The sequence below is a fragment of the Pteropus vampyrus genome, unplaced genomic scaffold (genome assembly GCF_000151845.1).
Source record: "Pteropus vampyrus isolate Shadow unplaced genomic scaffold, Pvam_2.0 Scaffold477, whole genome shotgun sequence".
Lineage (NCBI taxonomy): Eukaryota > Metazoa > Chordata > Mammalia > Chiroptera > Pteropodidae > Pteropus > Pteropus vampyrus.
In genome coordinates this window covers 1,841,030-1,849,267 of record NW_011889258.1, presented here as the reverse complement: position 1 = coordinate 1,849,267, position 8,238 = coordinate 1,841,030, and the positions used below count along the sequence as shown (strand labels likewise).

Below are 8,238 nucleotides of genomic sequence, written 5' to 3'. Positions count from 1 at the left end.
AACATTAGGGAGCAGATATCAATTTGAGATCTTGTTTTCAATTATTTTGGATATATACTCAGAAAAAGAATTGCTGAATCATATGATAGTTCTACTTTTATTTTTTTTTTTTTTGAGGGACCTCTATAATGTTTTCCATATTGGCTGCACCATTTGACAATCCCACCAAGAGTGTGCAGTGGTTTCAATTTCTCTGCATCCTTGCTAACACTTATCTTTACACACACACACACACACACACACACACACACACACACGATAAAATGCATTTCACCAAGAAATTCTCAAGAAAGTTTGTTTTGTTGGTAAATCTTGCTCTTATAATTAAATTATGCATATAATTAAATTACACATATGTACTTTACATATAAAAGCCATTAAATTATAAATATAATAGTCATCCTAACAGGTGTGAAGTAATATCTCATTGTAGCTTTGATCTGCATTTCCCTGATGATTAGTAATGTTGAGCACCGTTTCATACCGATTGGTCACTTGTATTCCTTCTTTGGAAAAATATCTATTCAAGTCTTTTGCTCATTTTTTAATTGAATCATTTGGGGGTTTTATGCTATTGAGTTGTAAGAGATTCTTATATATTTTGGATATTAACACCTTATCTTATAGTTTGCAAATATTTTCTCTCATCCCATAAAATGATTCTTCACTCTGTGATTACTGTTTTGATGTGCAGAAGCTTTTTTAGTTTGATGTAGTCCTACTTGTCCATTTTTGATTTTGTTGCCAGTGCTTTTGGTGTCATAATCAAGAAATCATTGTCAAGACCAATAAGTTTTTCCCTATGTTTTCTTTGAGGAGTTTTACAGTTTTAGGTCCTACATTTAAGTCGTTAATCCATAATGAGTTAATTTTTGTGTATAGTATGAGATAGGAATTCATTTTCATTATTTTGCATGTGGGAATCCAGTTTTTCTAGCACTATTTCTTGAAGAGATTATTCTGCCTCTGCCTCTCTTCTATGTTCCTGTCTCCTTTATCAAAGATCACTTGACTGTATATACATTTCTGGGCTCTCTATTCTTATCCATTGGTCAGTATGTAAATAGAAGTATTTACTGAATATATTTGGTATACAATGAATCCTTCAGAAATGCATCTGTTGTGTAAAGAAAAAATTGTGTTGTGTTTCTTTATATAGAAAAACTCTAAAGATGCCACCAAAAAAAAAAAAACTTATTAGAAACAATAAAAAAAAGTAGAATTAAGTTGCAGGATACAAACTCAATGTAGAAAAAACCATTGTGTTCCTATACAATAACAATAAAATTTCAGAAAAAATAAAAATAACATTTTTTTTTACAATTGCAACAAAAATAATAAAAAACCTAGGATAAACTTAACAAAGGAAGTGAAGGTACTATACACTGAAAACTAAAAGATATTGTTAAAATAAATTGAAGAAGATACAAAGAAATGGAAAGATAGTCCATGTTCATGGATTGGTAGAATCAACATAGTTTCAATGATCATATTACCCAAAGCAATATACAGATTAAATACAATCCCCATCAAAAACCTATGGCATTAAAAAAAATAGAACAAAAAATAGTCAGATTTGTATGGAAACACAAAAGACCTCAAATAGTCAAAACAATCCTGAGGAAGAGTGGGGAAACAAAGCCAGAAGTATCACACTGCTTGATTTCAAATTATACTACAAAGTGACAATAATCAAAAGAGCATGGTATTAGCAGAAAAACAAACATAGAGACCAATGGAAAATAATTGATAATCCAGAAATAAACCAATATATATATGGGCAAATAATTTTTGACCAAAAAAAAGCCCAAAACATACAATGGAGAAAAGAAACCCTCTTCAATAATGGTGCTGGAAAAATAGGAAAGCCACATGCAAAAGAATGAAACTAGATCGCTATCTGTCACCATACACCAAAATTAACTCCAAATAGATCAAAGACTTACATATAATACCTTAAAAAATAAAATATATAAAAAACAATATAGGTACTAAACTTATGAACCTTGATCTTAGAGAGGATTTTATGAATTTGACCTCAAAGGCAAGGGAATTAAAAGAAAAAATAAACGAATGGAAATATATCAAACTAAAAAAGCTGCACAGCAAAAGAAATCATAATCAAAACAAAGAGGCAACCAACTGAATGGGAGAATATATTTGTAATCAATGTCTCCAATAAGGGACTAATATCCAAAATATATAATGAACTCACACAACTCAACAACAAAAAAAATTTAAAATGAGCAGAAGACTTAAACAGATACTTCTAAGAAGACATACAAATATCCAACATACAAATGAGAAGATGTTCAACTTTACTAGATATTAGGCAAATGAAAATAAAAACCACAATGAAATACTACTTTACACTTGTTAGTATGGCTATCATTAACAAGACTAGTAATAACAAGTGTTGGAGAGATTGTAGGGAAAAAGTAACCTTCATACATTGCTGGTGGGAATTAAAATTGGTACAGCCACTATGGAAAAAAGTATGGAGGCTCCTCCTCAAATAATTAAGAATAGAGTTGCCATATGATCCAGCAACCCTCTTTTGGGTATTTATCCCCAAATTTGAAAATATAGATTCATAAAGATATATGTGCCCCTATGTTCATTGCAGCACTATTTATGATGACAAAGACATGGAAACAACCAAAGTGTCCTTCTATAGATGATTAGATTAAAAAAAAAAAATGATGTGGTACATATACACAATGGAATATTACTTGGCCAAAAGAAAAAATAAAATACAACCATTTGCAACAACATGGATAGATTTTGAGAATATCATTCTAAGCAAAATAAGTCTGATAAAAAAAATAAGAACTATATGATTTCACTCATGTGGTATAGAAATATGAAAGCAATGAATGAACAAGACAAAAACAAAAACAAAAACTTATAGACACAGACAAGAGTTTAGTGGTCACCAGAGAGAAGGGGAGAGGTAGATAAGGCTAAAGGGGATCAAATGTATGGTTATGGAAGCATATTTGACATTGAGGGTGAACACACAATGCAATATACAGATGATATATTATAGAATTATACCCTTGAAACCTATACAGTTTTATTAGCCAATGTCACCCAAATAAATGTAATTAAAAATAAAAATAAATAATAATAATAATAAAAGAAAGATCATATATAGGCTTTGAGATTTCTACTTCTAATAATGATAGAGTTATGGAATTAACCATTATTATATAAAACAACCAAAAAATTAGACAATATATGAAAGAATGTTTTTAAGACATTATGCATGAGAGGAATATGGATGGTGATACCTGAGAAATAGGAAACAAAGGATGTGAGCTCTATTGTTGTTCCAGCTTCATGTCTAGTATGTTTCCAGGCCATGTTATAAGGAGGAGGAAATCAAAATGGAGCCAGGCAGATACCCTGAGCTGAGGCGATAGAACTGATATCTTACAAACCAAAGTAGCTAAAGTGTGAAGGACAGAGCAATAGAAAAAAGTTGCACAGTAACAGTATTCCTGAGATATGGAGAGGTTCTTCTTTGGGTATTCAGTATTTTCTGTTCAGCTTATGTATGCAAGAAAACTACTTGGATCTGAGGGGAGAACCACCCAAAAGTATTAAAGGTAACAACATCCAGCAATAACAGAGAGACAAAAACAGTAACAATATATTTTCCCTAGCCAGACTGACAAGAATTCTCAATTTTTGAGAAATTGGGTGGGGTCCTCAGGAAGGACTTTCCTCAGTAGTGAGAAATAAAATAATAAATAACAACAACTATAACAACAACAACAACCCTGGTCATGGCTCTACACCTGGCAAAAAGAACCCAAACCTGAAAAGCTAAAACTATCTCCAAGTAACATAATTAAATTCTAAAATAAAGGTAAAAAATATTGATAAGAATGCAAAAATACATAGCACCAAAGTTTAAATGAACGGGTCATTAGATTCAGTGAAATATTACCAGGCATGCAAAGAAGCAGGAAAATAATACCCAAAGTGAGATTATAAATCATTTAATTTAAATCAACCCAGATCTAACACAGATGTTAGAATTAGCAACAAAGACATTAAAATAGGTGTTATACCTCAAAAAAAAAAAGAGATAAATTTCTAGAAGCATGCAATCCTCTAAAAATGAATGAGGAAGAAACATAAAATCTGAACAGACCAATAACTACTAATGAAATAAGAATAGTCATCAAAAAACTCTCAATAAACAAAAGCCCTGGACCAGATGGCTCTGCAGATGAATTTTACCAAAGAATTAATATTCTTTTTCCTCTCAAACTTGTCAATAAGATTAAAGAGGAAGGACGGTTTCCGAATTTATTTTACAAAGCCAGTATCATCCCAATACCAAAAATAAAGAAACTACAAAGAAAAGGAAAAAAGAAAATTATAGGCAGATATCCCTGATGAACATAGGTGCAAAAATCCTTAAGGAAACATTAGCAAAACAAATTCAGCAAAACATTAAAAAGATCATACATGATGATCAACTTGGATTTACTCTCAGGATACAAGTCTGGTGCAATATTCACAAGTCAATTAATGTGACATCTTAAAAACAAAATGAAGGGAAAAGTCATATAATCATCTCAATAAATGCATAAAAAGCATTCGACAAGATCCAATTTTCATTTATGATAAAACTTTTCAGTAAAGTGGGATTACAAAGAATATGTCTCAACATAATAAATATGACAAACTCACAGATAACATCATACTCAGTTGGAAAAACTGAAGCTTTTTAAGATCAGGAACAAGACAAAGGTATCCACTTTCACCACTTTTATTCAACGTATTATTGGAAGTTCTAGCCACAGCAATCAGACAAGAAAAATAAGTAAAAAAGGCATCCAGATTAGAAAAGAAGTAGTAAAAATATAATTATTTGCAGGTGATGTAATACTATATATTACTTATTAGTTCCAAAAAAACTATTGGAACTAATAAATAAATTTGGTAAAGTAGTAGGATAAAAATTAATATTCGGAAATTTATTGCATTTCATACACCAATAATGAACTATCAGAAAATGAAAATGAGAAAAATATCTCATTTACAATTGAATCAAAAAGAATAAAATAATGATTAGACAGGCAAAAAATGGCATAGAAACTAGATGCTGTGCATATATTTTCTAGTGACCACATCAAAGTTACAATGAAACTATAGAGCAACCATAACTGGGAGTCACCTGAGATCTGGCTGGACATACATAACAAGAGATCATTAGAAGGGGTGGAGACACTAAAGGCTGATCCCACAACAGCATTTGGTAGCCAAGAATTGGGAGTGTTATCTTGGATGCAGAGCCCCCTCCCCCTCTGAGGAACGAGGGGTCCTGGCCGCACACTGGGTTGCAGGAGTTGGACACCATTCCTCTTAAAGGGCGCGCACCCAGCCTTACTCACTGACGGACTCACTCACTCTGAGCTCCAGCACTAGGACAGCTGCTTGAGGAGCACCAGGGACATACAGGGAGACTCTGAGTTGTTGGGCATCAGGGCAAAGGCTGGAAGGGCAGCTTTCTCCATGACAGGAGTACTGGCAATATCCATTGTTCCTTGGATGAGCCCTGCCCCCTCCCAATGTACGGATGCCAGCACCACCATACTCAGTCTTCACCAACCTGGATAACACAGATCGCTCCACCCTGGTGATTCCCTGAGACCACACCTCTCCCAACTTGTGGTCCCGCCCAAGCTGCCTCCAGTGGTTTATTCCATATAAATGGCCTGTCTTGGCTCATGCTGTGGACTTTTACTAAAATCTCTCAAAGGCTCACAAAACCCAAAGAAGCAGCATCTGTGTACCTTGTACCTCTTGTTGACCAGCCCCATGCCTGGCATTAGTGCCAGCTGGCCTCAGTTTCTGGCTTGGCCTCCTGAGGCACCTATAAACCCAACACAGGTGGCAGCCATTTGAGGATTACTTGGTGACTCTTACCAAGTGGCCCCAAAAGTGCACAGGTTGCTACTGAACTTGGACTGCAGTTGGTCCCCTCCCAGGACGCCCTTGAGCCAGAACACCCAGTGGCCTGCTTTGATCAGTGATGGAGCCAGAGCATCACCTAGGGCTGCATCTGAGGAGGACACACACAAAAGGCAGACTGGGCAGGCACTGGAGCCCTGCTGAAGTGAATCCTGATCCATAGGGTCAACTTCTCACTGGCCAGTCTTCACAACCCCAAGCATCAATCCCTCCCATCAAAGTGAAAGTAGCAAACAAGGCTCAACTATGTCAGAAGGGCACACAGAACTCACACAAGAAACATATCTCAAACACCTTGCTCAGGTGACCAGAGAAGACTGTTTCACTGGGCCCCAAAGGACATCTACTACATAAAGCCACTCTACTAAGACTGGGAAACTTAGAAGCTATGCCTAATACATAAAAACAAACATAGGGAGGCAGCCAAAATGGGGAGACTTAGAAACATGTCCCAAATGAAAGAAAAGAACAAACCTCCAGAAAAAGAATTAAACAAAATGGAGACAAGCAGTCTGCCAGATACAGAGTTCAAAACACTGGTTATAGGGTTGCTCAATGATTTCAGTGAGGACTTCAGCAAAAAGTCAGAAAATGTAAAAATTGGAGATATAAAACTTGAAAGAGAATCAGTCAGAAATGAAGAATACAATAACTGAAATAATGAATACATTAGAGGGAATCAGCAGTATATTAGAGGGAACAGAGGTTTAAGTCAGCAATTTAGAAGATAAGATAGCAGAAAACACCCAATCAGATCAGCTAAAAGAACAAAGAATTTTAAAAAATGAAGATAATTTAAGGAGCCTCTGGGACAACATCAAGTCTACCAATATTTACAACATAGGGGTATCAGAAAGAGAAGAGAGAGAGCGCAAGGAATTGAAAACCTATTTGATGAAATAATGATGGAAAGCTTCCCTAACTTGGCCAAGGAAATAGACATATAAGCTCAGGAAGCACTGAGAGTCCCAAACAAGATGAACCCAAAAAGGCCTACACCAAGACACATCATAATTAAAATGTTAAAGGTTAAATACAAAGAGAGAATCTTAAAAGCATCAAGATAAAAGCAATTAGTTACCTACAAGGGAGCTCTCATTAGGCTGACAGCCGATTTCTTTAAACTTTATTTTATTATTAGTTTCAAGTTTACAGTACATTGGTCAGACATGTATATATTGATAAAACTATCCCCCTAATTGCTCTTTCCTCTGGCTCTCCACCTAGCCATTACATTAATGCTAACTGCATTCCCTATGCTGTGTGTCAGCCAATTTTTTAACAGAAACTTTGCAGGCCAGAAGAGATGGGCATAAAGTATTCAAAGTGATGACAATCAAGGACTAACAACCAAGTTTGCTCTATTCAGCAAAGCTATCATTTAGAATTGAAAGACAGATAAAGAGCTTCCCAGACAAGAAAAAGATAAAAGAGTTCATTACTACCAAGCTAAGAAATGTTAGAGGGACTTCTTTAAGAAAAAGAAGAAAATATGTATCAAAAATATGAATAAAAATGGCAATAACTACATATATATCAACAAGTTCTTCAAACGAAAAAGAATAAAATGTTCCAATCAAAATATAAGGTGGCTCTATAGAAACAGTATGGAGGTTCCTCATAAAAACTAAGAATTGATCTACCATATGATCCAGCAATCCCTCTACTGGATATTTACCCCAAAGCCTTGAAAAGCCATATCCCAAAAGATATTTGCACACCGATGTTCATAGCAGCATTATTCACAGTGCCCAGGACATGGAAGCAACTGAAGTGATGGATAAAGAAGCTGTGGTACATATATACAATGGAATATTACTCAGCCATAAGAAGAGATGAAATACTGCCATTTGCGACAATGTTGATGGACCTCGAGATAATCATGCTAAGTGAAATAAGCCAGACAAAAAAAAGTTGAAAATCACATGATATCACTTATATGTGGGATATAAACCTAAAAGCCACAAACAAACAGAGACTCATGGACATGGACAATAGACTAGTGGTTACCAGAGGGTAGAGGAAAGGGGGAAGGAGGGAAGTAGATGGGGTAAAAAAGATCAAATATGTGGTAACAGAAAAAAATATAACTATGAGAAGGGAACACACAATGCAATATATATATGCCTTACTGTTAAATTGAACATCTGAAACTTACTGGATTTCATTAACGAATGTCACCAAAAAATAATAAGAAAGGAAGGAAGGAAGGAAGGAAGGAAGGAAGGAAGGAAGGAAGGAAGGAAG

General features: G+C 34.9%; 1 pseudogene; it reads left to right on the top strand.

Moving 5' to 3' along the window:
* The first annotated feature begins 7,506 nt into the window (after window positions 1-7,506).
* LOC105307112 overlaps window positions 7,507-8,238 on the top strand; it is a 10,298-nt pseudogene continuing 9,566 nt past the window's right edge.